The following is a 16,056-nucleotide window of genomic DNA, read 5'->3' as shown; positions in this document are numbered from 1 at the left end:
AATTTCCACCTTCCGCATATCTTCTTTCTAATTTATCTAAATTATAGTATTATTTCTTTCTATTGCTTGCTTTTATAGCTTTACATAACACACATGAAACTATTTCACATCCTATCAACTTTTTAAAAAGATTTTATTTATGCATTTGAGAGAAGAAAGAGAGAGAGAGCGCGCGCACGTGCATGAGGGTAGGAGGGGCAGAGGGAGAGGGAGAAGCAGACTCCCGCTGAGCAGGGAGCCCCATGCAGGGCTCGATCCCAGGACTGAGCCACCCAGGCACCGCACATCCTATCTACTTCTGTTACCTCTCTACTGTCCACCTTGTGAGATGAAGATACCCCCTTTTTTCCATCTCTTCCTTCCACATCTCACCTGTCATCAGTTTCCCTTTATTTTACATTGACAAGGCTCCTAAAGTTTTCATTCCAGTCTGCAGTCAAATTTAAGTATTTCATGCTTTATCTAAAAATTGTCAAGGATAAACACCAAAAACATTATTATAATGATGAAAATATTATTCACTCATGTCAACTAGTATTTACTTTCCCATGAATGCCATCAACCCTGGACCTCTTAAAAGGGAATGTTCCTATTATCAGGGTAAATTGTAGACTCACTTCTTACAATTCATCAGTTGCTTCAAATCATGTCATAATTTTCTTGAGCTTCCTACTAGATTAGCTAAAATTAAAAAGCCTACCAATACCAAGTGCTGTAAAGGATGTGAAGTAATTCTCAAACTCTGCTGGTGAGAGTGTTAATGGGTACAACCGCTTTGGCGAACAGTTTAGCAGTATCTGTTAAAACTGAACATAGACATACCCTATGATCCACCTCTTCCACCCTCAGGTATATACCCCAAAGAAATGTGAACATATATGTACCACAGACATATACAAGAATAACTATAGCAGCACTATTCATATTAGCTAAATCTGGAAGTAATTCAAATACCTATCAATAGTAGAAGAGATTAACAGATTCACACAGTAACATACTATACAGCAATGAGAATATGTTGCCCGTGTGCAACACACGAATTATGATATTGAATAGAAGAAGCCAGACCCAAAAGAGTAATATACTTTATGATTAATTTGTATAGAATAAAAGGACAAGAAAAAATGTTCTATAGAGTGTTAGAAGTCAGGATTATGGTTACCCTCAAGGATGCAGGTAGTAACTAGGATCACAAGAATGATGTTGGGGTGCTAAGAGTATTCAATATCTTGTTATGGATGGTGTTTACGTGGATGTGTTCACTTTGTGAAAATCCATCAACCATTTGTACATTTACAAATTATGGACTTTTATTATGCATGTTATACTTTTATTGTAAAAGTTAACCTTAAAATGGTTCTTTTAGTGGTCAAATAAAAAATAGCTTATTTTCTTTTGGGCTCAGAAATAAATTTTTTTAATTTAAATTTTAGGTAGTTAACGTACAGTGCAATATTGGTTTCTGGAGTAGAATTCAGTGTTCCATCACTTACATACAACACCCAGTGCTCATCACAAGTGCCCTCTTTAATACCCATCACCCATCTAGCCCATCCCCCACCCCCTCCCTCCATCAACCCTCAGTTTGTTCTCTACCTTTAAGAGTCTCTGATGGCTTGTTTTCCTCTTTCCTTTTTTTCTTTTCCCCCTTCCCATATGTTCATCTGTTTTCTTTCTTAAGTTCAACGTATGAGTGAGGTCAAATGGTATTTGTCTTTCTCTGACTGACTTATTTCACTTAGCATAATATGCTCTAGCTCCATCCATGTTGTTGCAAAAGGCAAGATTTCATTCTTTTTGATGGCTGAGTAATATTCCATTATATGTATACACCACATCTACTTTATCCATTCATCAGTTGATGGACATTTGGGCTCTCTCCATGGTTTGGCTATTGTTTGGCTATTGTTAATAATGCTGCTTTAGACATTGGGGTGCATATATCCCTTCAAATCTGTATTTTTGTATCCTTTGGGTAAATACCTAGTGGTGCAATTGCTGGATCATAGAGTACTGTTTTTAACAAGAAATAATTTTTTAAAAGTAAATCCCACATTTTATTTTTGTCTTTGTATTTCTCTTTTCTGAGTTTTCTAACATGAAAATTAACTCACTATCATAAAAGGTTAGTCAATTCCAAAAAAAAAAAATATGAGTCCACATCATGCTTCTCAAACTCAAACCATTTTAAATGCAATTTGTAGTGGATTGAAGTGTATGTATCCTCCAAAAGATGTATCTGCCCTAATCTGCAGCACCTGTGAATATGATCGTATTTAGAAATAGAGTCTTTGCAGATGTAATTAGGGATCTCAAGAAGAGGCCATCCTGGATGTAGAGTCTGCTCCAAATCTAGTCAGTGGTTGCCTTTACTTGAGACAGGAGAGAGAGATTTGAGACTTAGAGAGACATCAGGAAGAAAACCATGTGTAGACAGAGGTAGAGATGGAGTGATGTTTCTAGAAGGCAGAGAACACCAAGGATTGTCAGTGCCACCAAAAGCTATGAGAGGGACCTGGAACAGACTTTCCTTCAGAGCTTCCAGAAGGAACCAACCTTGCTGACACTTTGATTTCTGACTTTGGCCCTCCAGTACCATGAATCAGTTTCTGTTGCTTTAATCCACCAAGTTTGTGGTAATTTGTTTGAGCGGCCTGGGAAACTAATAATACCATCTCTCCTTGTACACACATTCAGACGAACGTGCACCTAGAGTAATGGCCCCACTTGAATGCTAAAGTTGCCATGAAGTCATGTTACTAGACTTGTATTGTTTTTCTAATACTAGGAGAACCTATGGTGATTGGGAACATTTGTACCCACTTCCTACATCGCCTCTCTGTGGTCCCAGTTTTGCCTAGCCCTGTGGACTGTGAGTCAGCATCAAGCTGGCAGTTTGTCAAAGTAACAGCTGTGAGCATTTCAACTTTCCCATCCCATGGCACGCTTCATCATTTTCTTCTTCATGGCAGTTGATAAGGCCAAAAAAACAGAGTGTATCTCTTCTTGTAATTTGTTTTTTACTTAGACTCCTAATTAGCATAAAGGGAGTTGAAGAGTAATTTCTATGTGGAATACTTATTACCAAGGTTAAGAGACACTATGCTTAACATTTAATTGGTTTATAGTGCTGTGAAGCTAGTCTTCAAGGTCATAAAAATCTTACTTATGAATACACCAAAAAAATGCTAACAGCTATTTTAAAAACATCAAAGTTGCATTTTCTTCTTGAGCAATGAGGAGTTTTTCCTTGCACAAAACACCAAGTTTAATATATCTTTAAATGTTCTTTTGTGTAATAGAAGAATTAAACTTGACCCTCTTTTAAGAACAAATGAGTTGACTGCAAATGTGATGTCTTTTGATTTCCCAGCATCCCCCCACCGTGTACAAACCAATCTGCCAGGCATTCAGCTTATACTGACAAGAAAGTAAGACGCACTCAGGGGTCTGCCACAGTCTAACAATCTCCCCTCATGCAAGAACGTGGCAGCTCAGTGGTTCACTGCCACTGAAAGTACCTGGGTTATGGGTAAGCCTTCCTGAGTGGACTAACCCCAGATTGTCTCCAAACTTTTCCCTAACCTTCCATTTACCACAACCCATTTTTTATACTGAAGCCAGAATGACCATTTAAACATTTAAATGAAATGTTCTGCTCCCTGGCAAAACTCTCCAAGGGCTTTCTACTACCTTTAGAATAAAATCCAAAAACACTACATGATCCAGCTCCTGTCTACATACTATTCTTATTCCCCCAACTCAGCATTTGCCATTCCTTCTGCCTGCCATGTTCTGCCCACAGATTTTTCCCATTGCTGGATGTTTCTCATCAGTCAGAATTCAACTTAATGGTTACAGATCCCAAGGAGCTTTCAAAAGAGGTTCCCCATGTCCATGGCCAGTCTGTCTATATAGCATAACCCATTTTTATTTTTTCTGAAATTATTAATCATTTATTGGTGGACTTGCTGTTTGTCCCCATCATTTTCACCCTAAACTAACTAGCTCCATTAAAGTGGAGACCTTTTCCATCTTGAATTCTGCCTGTCCCTGAAATAGTTCTTAATGAAATATTTGTGGAATGAATTAATAAATATAACCATTTTGGGAAATGCCACAATGAACATAGGTTCTCGCTCAAAATTACCCCTCATTTACCACCAATAATTCATGTTCCCTTAAAAAGATACCCTTGTATGTAATTATACATTTTGTCCTATGACTACTGTATTCATTATTTATGGCTGAATGACAAATTACCCCAAAACTTAGTGGCTGAAAACAGCAATTATTAATTACCTCATAGTTTCTATGGGTCAGGCGACTAGGAATGGCGTAGCCGAGTCCTCTGGGCTCACGATCTCTTGGGCTGTAGTCAAGGAATTGGCCAGGGCAACAATCCTCTCATGGCTCCCACAAGGAAGTGTATGCTTTTGAACTCACTGTGGCTATTGGAAGGATTCGGCTCCTCACAGGAGGTCCAACGGGAGGCTGAATCTGACTGGCTGTCGGCAGAGGCTCTCTTCAGTTCCTTGCCATGTGGGCCTTCCCATACAGCCCCTCAACACTTGGAATCTTGCTTCAGCAGAGTGAGAAAGTGAGAGAGAGCAAGAGACCCTAAGCCACACAGAAATGAAATCATTCTGTAGCCACCTCTTGGAAATGATATACCACAAATTTTGCAGTATCCTATTTGTTGGAATTGAGTCACTAGGGCCAACCCAAATTGAAGAGAAGGAGATTTCTCTTGAGTACCAGGAAGCAGGGATCATTGGAAGCCATTTCAGAGGCCACCTACCACAGCAAATAAATCCGTATTTGCATAAAGTGTTTGTCCCTCCTCTCACTCTGTCTTGTTTTCTTGGAATTTTCTACTCTTGAGGGCCAAAGCTCTGGTCATCGTGTCCCCTTCCTGTCGCTTGCCAGTTATTCTTGACAACTTAGCCATTTTGAGTGGAAAGTTTCAGTTTAAGATCCATAGGAACCTGGGACAAACAGCAGGTCACAAAACTTCAATAATATATGGGTATCAGAATTGTACGTACCAAGAACTGGGTACTATTAGCAGACAAATATTCATTCATTCTTTCAAGAAATATTTATTGAATGACTATATGTGCTAGGCACTGTTCTAGATGCTGAGATACATAAATGTACGAAACTGGAAAAATAAAGCTTGCTTTCACGAACCTTTATAAACTGATGTAGAAGGTACATAATAAACAAGAGCTGAATAAAAACACACAGTGTGTTAGTGCTAAGGAGAATGAGAGCGGGTATAAGGTGCCAGACTGGAAGGGGGGGTGACATTTTAGCTGCAGTAGATCACCCTCCTCCCTATCCAGCACCTCATATCCCCTCTCGTTCTCCTTAGCACTTAGCACTATATCCTCATTGAGAAGAAGCCCTTTGAACAAAGACCTGAAGGATGACCTGCAAATATCTGGGGGGAATCATCCACGCAGGTGAAATAACAGGTACAAAGGAGAGACCAGGACCAATGTGTGACAGGAAATTTACAAGTACATTGTGTTTGAAATGAATGAATGAGGGAAAGTGTAGAAGGAAATGAAGTCAGAAAAGGAGGGGGTCAGATCATACAAGGCCCTGCAGACCATTGTTCGTACGGTGATTTTTCCTGAGAGTGATGTGGGGAGCCTCTTGGAGGATTTTGAGCACAGGAGTGGTCATGATCTGCTGTAATATGTTAACAGGGTCATGTTGGCTGCCATGATGAGAGACCTGACTAAGAGGAACTTGAGAAGAAAGAATGAGACACACTCTTTATGTGGCCACTGCCATACGCCAGGTAAGAGATGCTGGGCACTCCAACTAGTGGGGGTGAGTGGGAAGCGATCAAATCCTAGGTATATTTTGAAAGCAAAGCTGAGAGGATTCATTGGGCAATTGGATAGTATATGTGGCAGAAAAGGAAGTCATGTATGACTCCAAGGACTTTGGCCCGGACCAACAAAGAATGAAGTTGCCATAAACTGAGATGGGAGAGTCAGTCCGTGGGAGGAGCACGTTTGGGGGAAGGATATCAGGGGGTCAGTTTTCGACATGTTAACTTTGAAAAGCCTTTCTAGACATCTGAATGCGGATGGTGAACAGGCTGTAGTCTGGAGTTAGAAAAGAGGTTCGGTGGAGAGAGAAATATTTGCAAGGACTTAGCATATGGTTGGCATTTTAAGCAATAAGACTGGATGAGATCACCTAGGGGATGAAGGTACCCAGAAAAGACAAGAGGTGAAAAGAAAAACATCAGTGTCAAAAGCATGATTCTTGAATCAGCTGTGTGTTCAAACTAAGTCCCAACTACTAGGAGCCTGATCAGGATCTCCTGCTGAATAGATGGCTGGGGTGCTCCCAAGGAGGGTCCTGTTTGTTGCGATTTCTTCTAACCAGGACTAACATGAGTCAAATCAGATCTTCCTCCTGCCTTCAATCAGGCAAGTCTCAAGGCAAGCTCCACTCCACAGCTGGGTTGCAAGAAAGCCTATTATTTCCTTTCTTCCAACTTTGACCTCTGTTTCCTCTGGGTGATTTTCTTTCTTTTTTTTCTTTAATTTTACTATGTTATGTTAATACATCATTAGTTTTTGATGTAGTGTTCCATGATTCATTGTTTGCATATAACACCCAGTGCTCCATTCAGTACGTGCCCTCTTTAATACCCATCCCCAGGCTAACCCATCCCCCCACCCCCTCCCCTCTAGAACCCTCAGTTTGTTTCTCAGTCCATAGTCTCTCATGGTTCATCTCCCCCTCCGATTTCACCCCCTTCATTTTTCCCTTCCTGCTATCTTCTTTTTTTTTTTTTCTTAACATATAATGTATTATTTGTTTCAGAGGTACTGGGTGGGTGATTTTCAAGCATCAGTGTCCGTAAGAATCCCCAGGAGGGTTTGTAGTTTCCTCCCTCCAGAGCGCCTCATTCTGTGGGTGGGGCTAGAAATCTTTATTCTTAGCAAGTACCCTGGTTAATCTTGATGAGGGCACTCCACTTTGAGAAAGCTAGATCACCGTAAAAAGTGCTAAGTATTTTATTACTCTAGAAAGGTAAGTTTGAATACTAATAGTTGGCTACTGACCTTAGCTTTCTAATGATAATGTAGTTACTTCCTAAAAGCTGTCATAGATTTGAGGCTTAAAATCATATATTATCAGTTAATTGGCTGCTTGAAAATACATTTGGAAAACAAACACTCCTACTCTATTATTTTTTGTAAAATTTTCAGAAAGAGTACCAATCAACTCTTATTGATTCAGAGACTTAGGTTCTGAGCATGCAAAAAGGCATTTCTATCTAAAGACTTGTGTGATAGGGACATCTGTGATCCCCCGTATCCAGCCTAGCTCTCCTCCCAGATATAGAGGAATATTACACCTTGGGAGGGCAACATCATTAGTTCTGGTTAATGGATTGTCAGCAGAAATGCTGGATGTCACTTCCAGACCAAAGTATTTCAGAGTCCATGTTTGATCTTCCAGTAGTTTCTTCCTTTGCCGCAGCAATTGTAAAGGAGGGCTCATGTTGAGTTGATGGATATGGAAGACCAAAACAGCCTGTATCTCTGGTCATCTGATGGCAGTGTTCACCTTGGAGAGTCTCTGGATTCACAGCAGACTTTGTGAGTGAAAAATACATTTTGTGTTAAACCACTGAGATTTTTATTTGTTTGTTGCTGTGGCATAAGCCTGTCCTATCCTGACTCATCCCCTGCCGGTATATCATAAGATGTCTATAAAAGTATAGCTCTGGAAGAGATTTGATTAATGTAAGTTTATAACTGATTTTCAGACTTCATACCACATATTGAAATGCTTTATTTGCTATAAAAACAATCAGATCACCTCTCACATAACAGCTCTTGGTCTCTTATGTCTACAATTTGAAATTGTTTGCTAAATGTAACATGAAACTTTGCCACCTGCATGTTCCAGATTATTCTACTGTAATGATAGTTATATTAGGAAACTGAAAAAAGAGTGCATCCCATTTTTCACACACTGCTTCCTTTAGGAGTTGTTTCCTGTCCTTTGCTCTTCTCCTACCCCTCAATAAGCCCATTCACCAGCTCACCTTTCTCATTTTCCTTTTTACCCAGGCCAGGCTGGGTGCCTACCCAACGTCTCCCTTTGCCACCCCCCAAGCACTTCTGTAATACCCTGTGCATCCATCTCCCCACATGATACTAAAATTTGCTGTTTCCATATGAAGCTTGTGCCTTTACCCACACGGACTGTATCTCACTTGTACCTAGTACCGAGAACGGAGAAGGCACTCAGTGAATGTTGTTGTAGTGAACCTGACCCCTTGAGTCACATACGTCGAGGCTGTGTGTAGCTCTACAGATGGCAGGATGGATTCTCAGGGGTGGCTCTTCTTCCAGACCTCAGATAATACCCTAACTTTCTCTGGTGATACTCATAAGAAACCCTTACGCTTAAAAGGAATATCAACGGTTATTAAAGACACAAAATACTAGCTGATTGGTCCCTATCAGTGTGTCAAAAGAATCATAAAGGCATAGAGGATGTGGCCACTTTTTAAAGGAGTCACCATATGCCATGAATACTGGCTGATTTCTAATTTATGAAATTTTTATCACCCATCTTCTGAAATGAGTTGGGAATCTAGTTTTACAGACATCCTAATTTTATTTGATTAGTTTAAGAAGCAAAAGCACGAGTTAATGGTGTATTACCATTCCCATGTACTAGAAAAATGTGTTAATGAAATATAATTGTCAACTATTCCATATGTTAATGGGAACTACATGTGAGAATTTGATATGCTTGCTTGCTCTATAAAACGTCTTGAAGAGGCTTTTATGGATATTTTACAGCTAATTCAGAGATTTCAACCATGGCCAAGTCAGAGTAACTTGATTTTGCATTGCTATCTACCTTTCAGCAAAGTGATGTTCATTACAGTTTGAGAGCAGAGAACATTTTATCCAAACTGTGTTTTTATAGAACGCTGGTAAACTTTAAGATGTTCATAGGACCCTGTGAGTACAGATTTTGGAAATACTAGGTAATGGAAAAGTAAACAAGTTTTCTCTTCATAAGTCTTCTGTGAGTCTTTCCCGTGCCTTATGAACAGGACTGATTTATCCAGTCGACATGGTGCCAGGGCCCATAGTACCTTTAGGAACCCACAAAAGTATTTTCATTTCTTTTAAAATAAGAAAAAATGAAAATATAATAATGAATCCAGCCTGGATTATATTAATCTTTATACCAATGTAGTCATAAACATATTTTCATAGTTTTTTATGCAGGAAGTATGTCAGACAGGCAAAAGTGTCTAGAGCCCTTGAATATCATAATGTAGCCCTGGTTATAATTCTTTAAGAAGTGTAATATGAAGGATTTTTCAGAAGTGACTTGTGCATGAGCATCTTTTTGTACAGTTTCTCAGAGGACCAAGGTTAAGAACATTTGGAAGTATTTGTGTATTGAGATGAATACTGGAAAAGAATTATAAGAATTGGATTTTAGTGATAACTGCTACTAATTAACCACACATCTTTGAGTAAGCCACACAACATCCCTGGCCCCCAGATTGTTAAGAAAAGATGATGGTGTTCAGCTGGGTGTCTTAAAATATCCTGTCCCGCTTAAAGGTAATATTATTTCATATTTTGAATATCCTTGCTTGGTTCGCTGATTTTTTTTAAGTTTATACACATAGGTTAGAACATAAATTCTGAGTGAAAATGTATTATTCTAGGCTGAAAGTCAGAAATGAAAGTTTATGCCTGCTTTTGACCCTAACTTCTACCAGTAAGAAAATATACTAAATGTTTGCCTCTCAAACAAGAAAAAGAGTAAGAAATATGGGGATATTCCCATCTTGAATGTGTTCTCTACTCAGGTAAGTAGCAATTACACTGAAAGTCTTCTTTCCCTCTGATGGGGGGTGGTGCTGTGTTGGGGAGGGTGGTTGACCAAGAAGGCAGAGGCAAATATGTCTCTCAGGTTATAAGTGTGGGTGACTGCTTGGCTAGTTGTACTACCAACTCACTTTTTGACAGGTTGAGTTTTTGGTTATTTGTAGGATAACAAAAAGGAGATGCCCCACAGAGGATTCTACACATGAGTCTGAAATTCAGGAGAGAAGCCAGGTCTGGTGTCTTGTATATGAGAATCTTCAGGCCAGTGGGAGTAGTTCGAAGTATTGGAGTAGAAGAAAGAATCCTAGGAAATAAGAGAGTGAGAGGGATAGTGAACTAAGGATATAAGTATGGGAAGCATCAACTGTAAGGAGTAGTTACAGCAAGATAAACTCCCAAAAGGGGGACAAAAAAAAACCCCCAGAGAAATGGAAGAACTAGAAGAGGGTATCAATATAGAAACAGAGCAGAAGACATTATAATGGAAATGGAGTAGAAAGTTTGAAGACAAAAAGGAAAAGAAACCAGGTACTCATACTCATTGCCAATGAGACCATGAGTAACTCCTACTTTCCTAGGAACCAATTCGGCATTGTAGAGCAAAACCCAAAAAAAAAGTTACACTCTAGGACCTGATAATTCCTTTTTCAATAATTTATGCTAAAGAAAGAATCCCAAGCAAATTGTCAAAGACTTATGTTCAAGGATGTATATAACACTTTTATTTATAATAAGAAAGATTAAACATATGGAGCAAATAGCCAATAATAGAGGAATGCATCATCTCTGACAATTCATTTTATAGAATATCATGCAGTTATAAGCTTCTTCAAAATAATATTTAAAGATACGGGGACATATTCACAATATCAGTCTACCGAGGTCTATGTGGATAACGTCAAAATGTTAACAATGGTTATCACCGTTTAGTGTTATTACAGGTGAAGTTAATTTTCTTTTTTGTCTTTTCCTGTATTTTCCAAATATCATGTAATGGCTATGGTCTGAATGTGGTGTCCCTCCAAAATTCATAAGCTGCAATTCTAACCCCCAGAGGTGACGGTATTAGAAGGTGGAGCTTTTGGGAGGTGCCTTGGTCCTTAGGGTGGAGCCCTCGTGAATGGGATCAGTGCTTTATAAAAGAGGCTTCTGGGAGCTCCCTCCCCATCCTGCCACGTGAGGGTCCAATGAGGAGGCTGCAGCCTGGAAGAGGGCCTTCACTGACCATGCCGGCACCTGGCGGCCCCAACTCCCAGCCTCCAGAACGGTAAGCAAGCAAGTTCTGTCGTTTCCAAGCTACTCGGTCCATAGTACTCCGTTATAGCAGTCTGACTGAATGGACTCGGGCAGTAATGAACAGTCAAGTACTGATTTTGTAATCAGGAAGAAAAAAAAGATTACATTTTGAAAGGAGAACACAGTAGTGTCAAAGACAGAGTGCAATCTGGTTACATAAGATTGGAAAATGTATATTAGATTTGGCAATGAAGTCATTATGGATCTTAGGGAAGACACTGAGGAGAGGAAGGAGGAAGGCCGGGTTCTGAGCTTGAGGAGGAAAATGGATGTGAAAGCCCAGGACAGTTTCTCTGTGCTTTTCGAAAGACCTGAAGTGGACGAACAGAGAGAAGCTTGATGGCAGTGGGATAGGATGCAGGTGTAAGGGCCTTTGACAATGGAAAGGTTTCAGGTGTTTATAGACTGAGGGGAGGATCCAATAAAGAGTTTGAGAAAGATGACTGACAGAGCAAGGTCAGGGCAGGTACAGGAGATTGAGCTCGACCACCAGCGTGGCTTGGCCTTGAAGTGGAAAGGGACACTGCAGACTTGTGGAGGGAAGGAAAGAAAGGAAAAACCAATGAATATAGATATGTTTACAGAGAAATTGAGCGAGACCTCCCTGATGACCTCAATTTTTTCACTGATGTAAAGACAAGGTCATCTGCTGAGAATGAAATCAGCCATTGTTTGGAGGAAGGACTTGGGGTAAGTTTTTAAAGTTCCGAGCCCATCAGTTGAGGAGAATGGAAAAGAGAGCTGACCAAGACCAAGTAAAATGACAACGAGGTTGTCCTGGGAGGCTAACCAAATTGTGACACGATACACGTGTGTGGAACTGTCACACATGCATATTTTTAGAGTCCTTTAACAGAGTGAAGTTACCAGGTGGGAATCAAGTGGTGAGCAAAAGAAAAAGTAGGGGGTTGTGAGCAACAAGTGGGAGGCTAAAAGTGGAGCAGTGCGTAAGGCAGGACAAGGGTCAGGGCGTGAGCTTTTCAATAGGGACCAAAAGGAATGACAGGGCCATTAAGTTGGATAAGGTATCTCCATGAATGTTAAAATCTACACTACATCAAAACTAAAGATGTAATGTATGGTGATTAACATAACATAATAAATAAATAAACAGATAGATAGATAGATAAATAAAATCTACAATTACTCCAGGAGAGGCAGACTGGGAGCCGGCCTTGTTTGGTGAGGGGACAGGTAACCAGGCAGCCAGCAGATTGGCCACGGTGAGGAGGGTCTGAGGGTGGAATAGGAATGATAGCAAATCTGCCAGGAGAACGTGATCTGACGAGAGGATGGCGAAATCCTGTCCGGAAACCACACTGAGAAATGCCACCTCCCCTGTGGGATTCGTGGCTCGCTGAGTGGGATACCTCAGCCTCTACGAAACGGGCTAAAGGGAAGGAAGTGAGGGGCTGAGGAAGGAGCTAGTTAAGGCAAGTTAAGGTTAATGAAGGCAAGAAGAGAGGGAGCTTTCTGCCCTCAAAGCTGAAGATGGAGAGGAGTTTAACACTGGATTGAAGTTTCCAACAGGATCCACAGTTGAATGGGGCCAGCAGTTAGAGGAATCAGGAAAAGAAAACATTGAATGGTAAGAGGGTAAAGATCTAAGAGAAAAAAACAGGCTTATTGTTCAGACGTTAACCAAGGAACATAGAGGGGCCTTAGATGCCCAAATTTGGACCAAGTGGTTTTGGGACCAGAACAAGGTATGAGGAGGGCCTCTTATGCACATATTCAAAAACGCTGATAAAATATGGAAGAAGACAGCATTTTTTCCCTTCATTATAAGAAAAAATCTCTGGTATGTTTGATTACTGTATTTCGACTTTCTAAAAGCTCTGAAATCTTTTTAAATTATTTGAGGAACCTCCAATTAGTGTTGAGAACTAACACACCTGTCACATTTACTGACTATGTAGTTGAGGGGAAAACTCTGATTTTTGAAGAGCTCAACTTAGGTTGTTTTGTTTTATTTCCTTATGGAAGGAGCTCCCGTATCTGTTTTCCCCCCCCCCCAGTTATTTCACTTGGGAAGAAACAGTCAATCTTAGAAACAGATTTTTTTATGCCCAATATCGGAATGCTCGCCTCTTATTCCTCTGTTGGGAAAGTGCCTACGTGATGCATCACTTTTCCCAGCTGCCTTGTATCCGTGGCCTGGACATGTGTCCCCGGGCCTGCCCCATCAGCTGTGCACACACGAGACTTTGGGTCAGTGACTAGGGAGGCAAAGAAGCTGGGACAGAGGCATTATTTTGTTTCTGGCAGTAACAGCCGGAGGAATGCAGTGTTAGTGGCAAGAGTTCAGCGTTGCCGGTGCCAGCTGGGAGATGTGGATGACAGCATGACCGAAACGCAGCTCTCCTGACGCCCGTACCATGATGTGGCTTCGGCTGTGTTCCAGCCCATGCTCCCCCCCCGCACCCCCTTGCTCCTTGCCTTTTCCTGAGCCTGTTTCTCAAATCCCCCCAGTGATTCTATGACCTACTAAATGGTCTTTCAGGAAATTCCTTTTTTCTCAAATGTGCCAGAGTTGGTTTCTGGTGCTTGCAACTATAAACCCTGATTGAAATTTGGAGACGACTTAGTACAGTTCCCACCAATTCCTGAGAATTCTGAACATAAACTCACCCCGTGACCCAGCAGTTCTCCTCGCAGGTTTAAGCCACACAGAAATGCAAACATGCACCAGAATGTCCGCATGAGCATTATAATAAAAGACAAAACCTGGGAGCAATGCAAAAGTACATCAACATTTGTTCGTGATGTAAAATACATAAATAGTGGCAAATACTTAGAATACAGCAACGACAATGATGAGCTACTGCTGTTTCAACAATAGAGATGAATCTCAAACCAAATGCTGAGCAAAAGAAGCCAGACGACAAAAAATACATACCTATTAATTCCATTTATGTGAAATGCAAAAACTGGCCAGACGATATTATGATATTAGAAGTCAGAGTCATGTTACTTTTGTAGAGGAAAAGGTAATGAGGAAGGGGCCCAAAGGGGTGACTTCTGGGTCTCTGGTCATGTTCTATCACTTGACGTGCATGATTTTGTGGATGTGCTTCCTTTTTGGTAATTCAGACAGGACTGGGAAGATCGGTAAACTTTGCTCTTTTTGGTTATCAGTGAGCAGGCAAAACTGAGGCTGGGAGAGATCAAATAACTGCCTGAGATCATAGAAATAGTCCGTTAACCAGGCTGCCAGACTCCCACTCCCAAGCTCTTCAAACTGCCCCCAGCAATCTCGGCAGGAAGGCCTTACAAGCATCGTTGAGTGAATGTGTGAGGTTCAGACATCTGGGCACCTTGCCCGAATCTCAAAGCTAGTTTGTAGGTGATGGAGCCATATCTCCGTAAACCCAGTCTCTACGTGTGTTCAGTTCACTGCATAGTTCTCCTGAAAGTGGAAAGATGGATCATACTCGCAGCATACAAATAATGTGTACAAAAACTTTTTGTACTGCTGATAGGAAATGGTATCCATGATAGACTCACATGAAAGCAAACACCCAGAGTACAGATTAATGTGTGTGGTATGCTACCATTTGTGTAAAAGTTAAAAATCTCTGTGTGTGTGCATGCATGCATGTGTATTTGTGTGTTTTCTCCTAAGTATGAAATATCACTGGAAGGATCCCCAAGAAACTGGTAACACCAATTGCTTTTGGAAAAGTGAACAGGTGGGCTGAGGGACAGAGAGAGAAGAAAGCATTTTAAAGAGACCGTTTAAATCATTGAAGTTTTGAAACAGGGGAATGTGTCATGTATTTTAAAATACATTTAAAGTCTTAATTCTACCTACAATCAAGAGATCTCCCTCGGGTATCATATGAGCAGTGCCTTAAGGTGAAGAATTCAGGATTTTCAGGGACTCTGTTGATGTGTTTAATTTGGATGAACACTTATTTTCCTTGTGTTTCAGGTTCTTAGTCTTACAATGAAGTAAGATATGTCTTAGCTTCTTCTTGGCACTTCCGGAGGATATGTCTTAGCTCCTTCGATGGCATCATAGGTGAGTAGAAAAGCTATGATTTCTTTTTTATGATTAGCCGCACTTGTGACATATCACTAGAACATGACCCTCTTCTCCCTCTCTTTCCCTCCCTCCATAATTAAATGTATCCACTGATTTTCCGTGTCTCATCCCTCCTCATTCTGGACCTCACAAACACCAATTGCCCACAATTTGAAGAGCCTCTGCTTCTTTCAAAGTGTGCAGCCTTAGGCCTAAAATTTTGTGTGTGACTAAATTTTAAAACATTTAGAGTGGACAATGGGGCCTTCATATGTTGGTAATGAAAATGAGTAAGTTATATGAAGCAGAGGAATCCCTTCTTAGGAGAAGTTCCTTAACAGAATTCTAAACATAATGAATAAACGAATGGACAAGTGAAATAAGGAACCCCGCCCATAAACACTCAGTATTTGGAAGGACTCTTGCCTTTATTTTGTCCTAACATTTGGTGCCTGGGGCTATCAGAGCCAGAGTTAATCTCTTGACCACACATTTTATTATGGAACTCAAGGAATGGCCTATACTTTGGAAAGTTCAGTATGCATTATTTTGATTTTTTTTTCAAACCATCAGTTGATACAACAATATATATGGAGGCAAAGAACACCATCTACAAATTACTCATCCTTATTGAGCATTTGGGCATTAACTAGTTGTCACATAACTAACTCTGTGCCCTAATTGGATCAGGCCTCCTGTGTACAAAGAAAATTCTCCACCTTGTAGATCTGTTTATACCTCTCTTTTTCCATTGACCAATCCTGCAAGTAGTCACATAGGTTTAAATGAGTATAGTGCACACACATAAAAATAACGTTTGGAGAG

The 16,056-nt window shown here is 40.5% G+C and overlaps 1 long non-coding RNA gene across 1 annotated transcript; it reads left to right on the top strand.

The window, feature by feature from the left end:
- The first annotated feature begins 8,839 nt into the window (after window positions 1-8,839).
- On the top strand, window positions 8,840-15,226 carry LOC145717881 (uncharacterized). Its single transcript, XR_014141370.1, has 3 exons — window positions 8,840-9,638; window positions 9,746-11,175; window positions 15,139-15,226. It is a non-coding gene; the product is annotated as an uncharacterized LOC145717881 (long non-coding RNA).
- The last annotated feature ends 830 nt before the right edge of the window (window positions 15,227-16,056 follow it).

The sequence above is a fragment of the Leptonychotes weddellii genome, chromosome X (genome assembly GCF_054177405.1).
Source record: "Leptonychotes weddellii isolate Sample4059 chromosome X, ASM5417740v2, whole genome shotgun sequence".
In the NCBI taxonomy this organism is placed as follows: domain Eukaryota; kingdom Metazoa; phylum Chordata; class Mammalia; order Carnivora; family Phocidae; genus Leptonychotes; species Leptonychotes weddellii.
The sequence above is the reverse complement of the archived record's forward strand: the minus strand, read 5'-3'. Positions and strand labels throughout refer to the sequence as shown.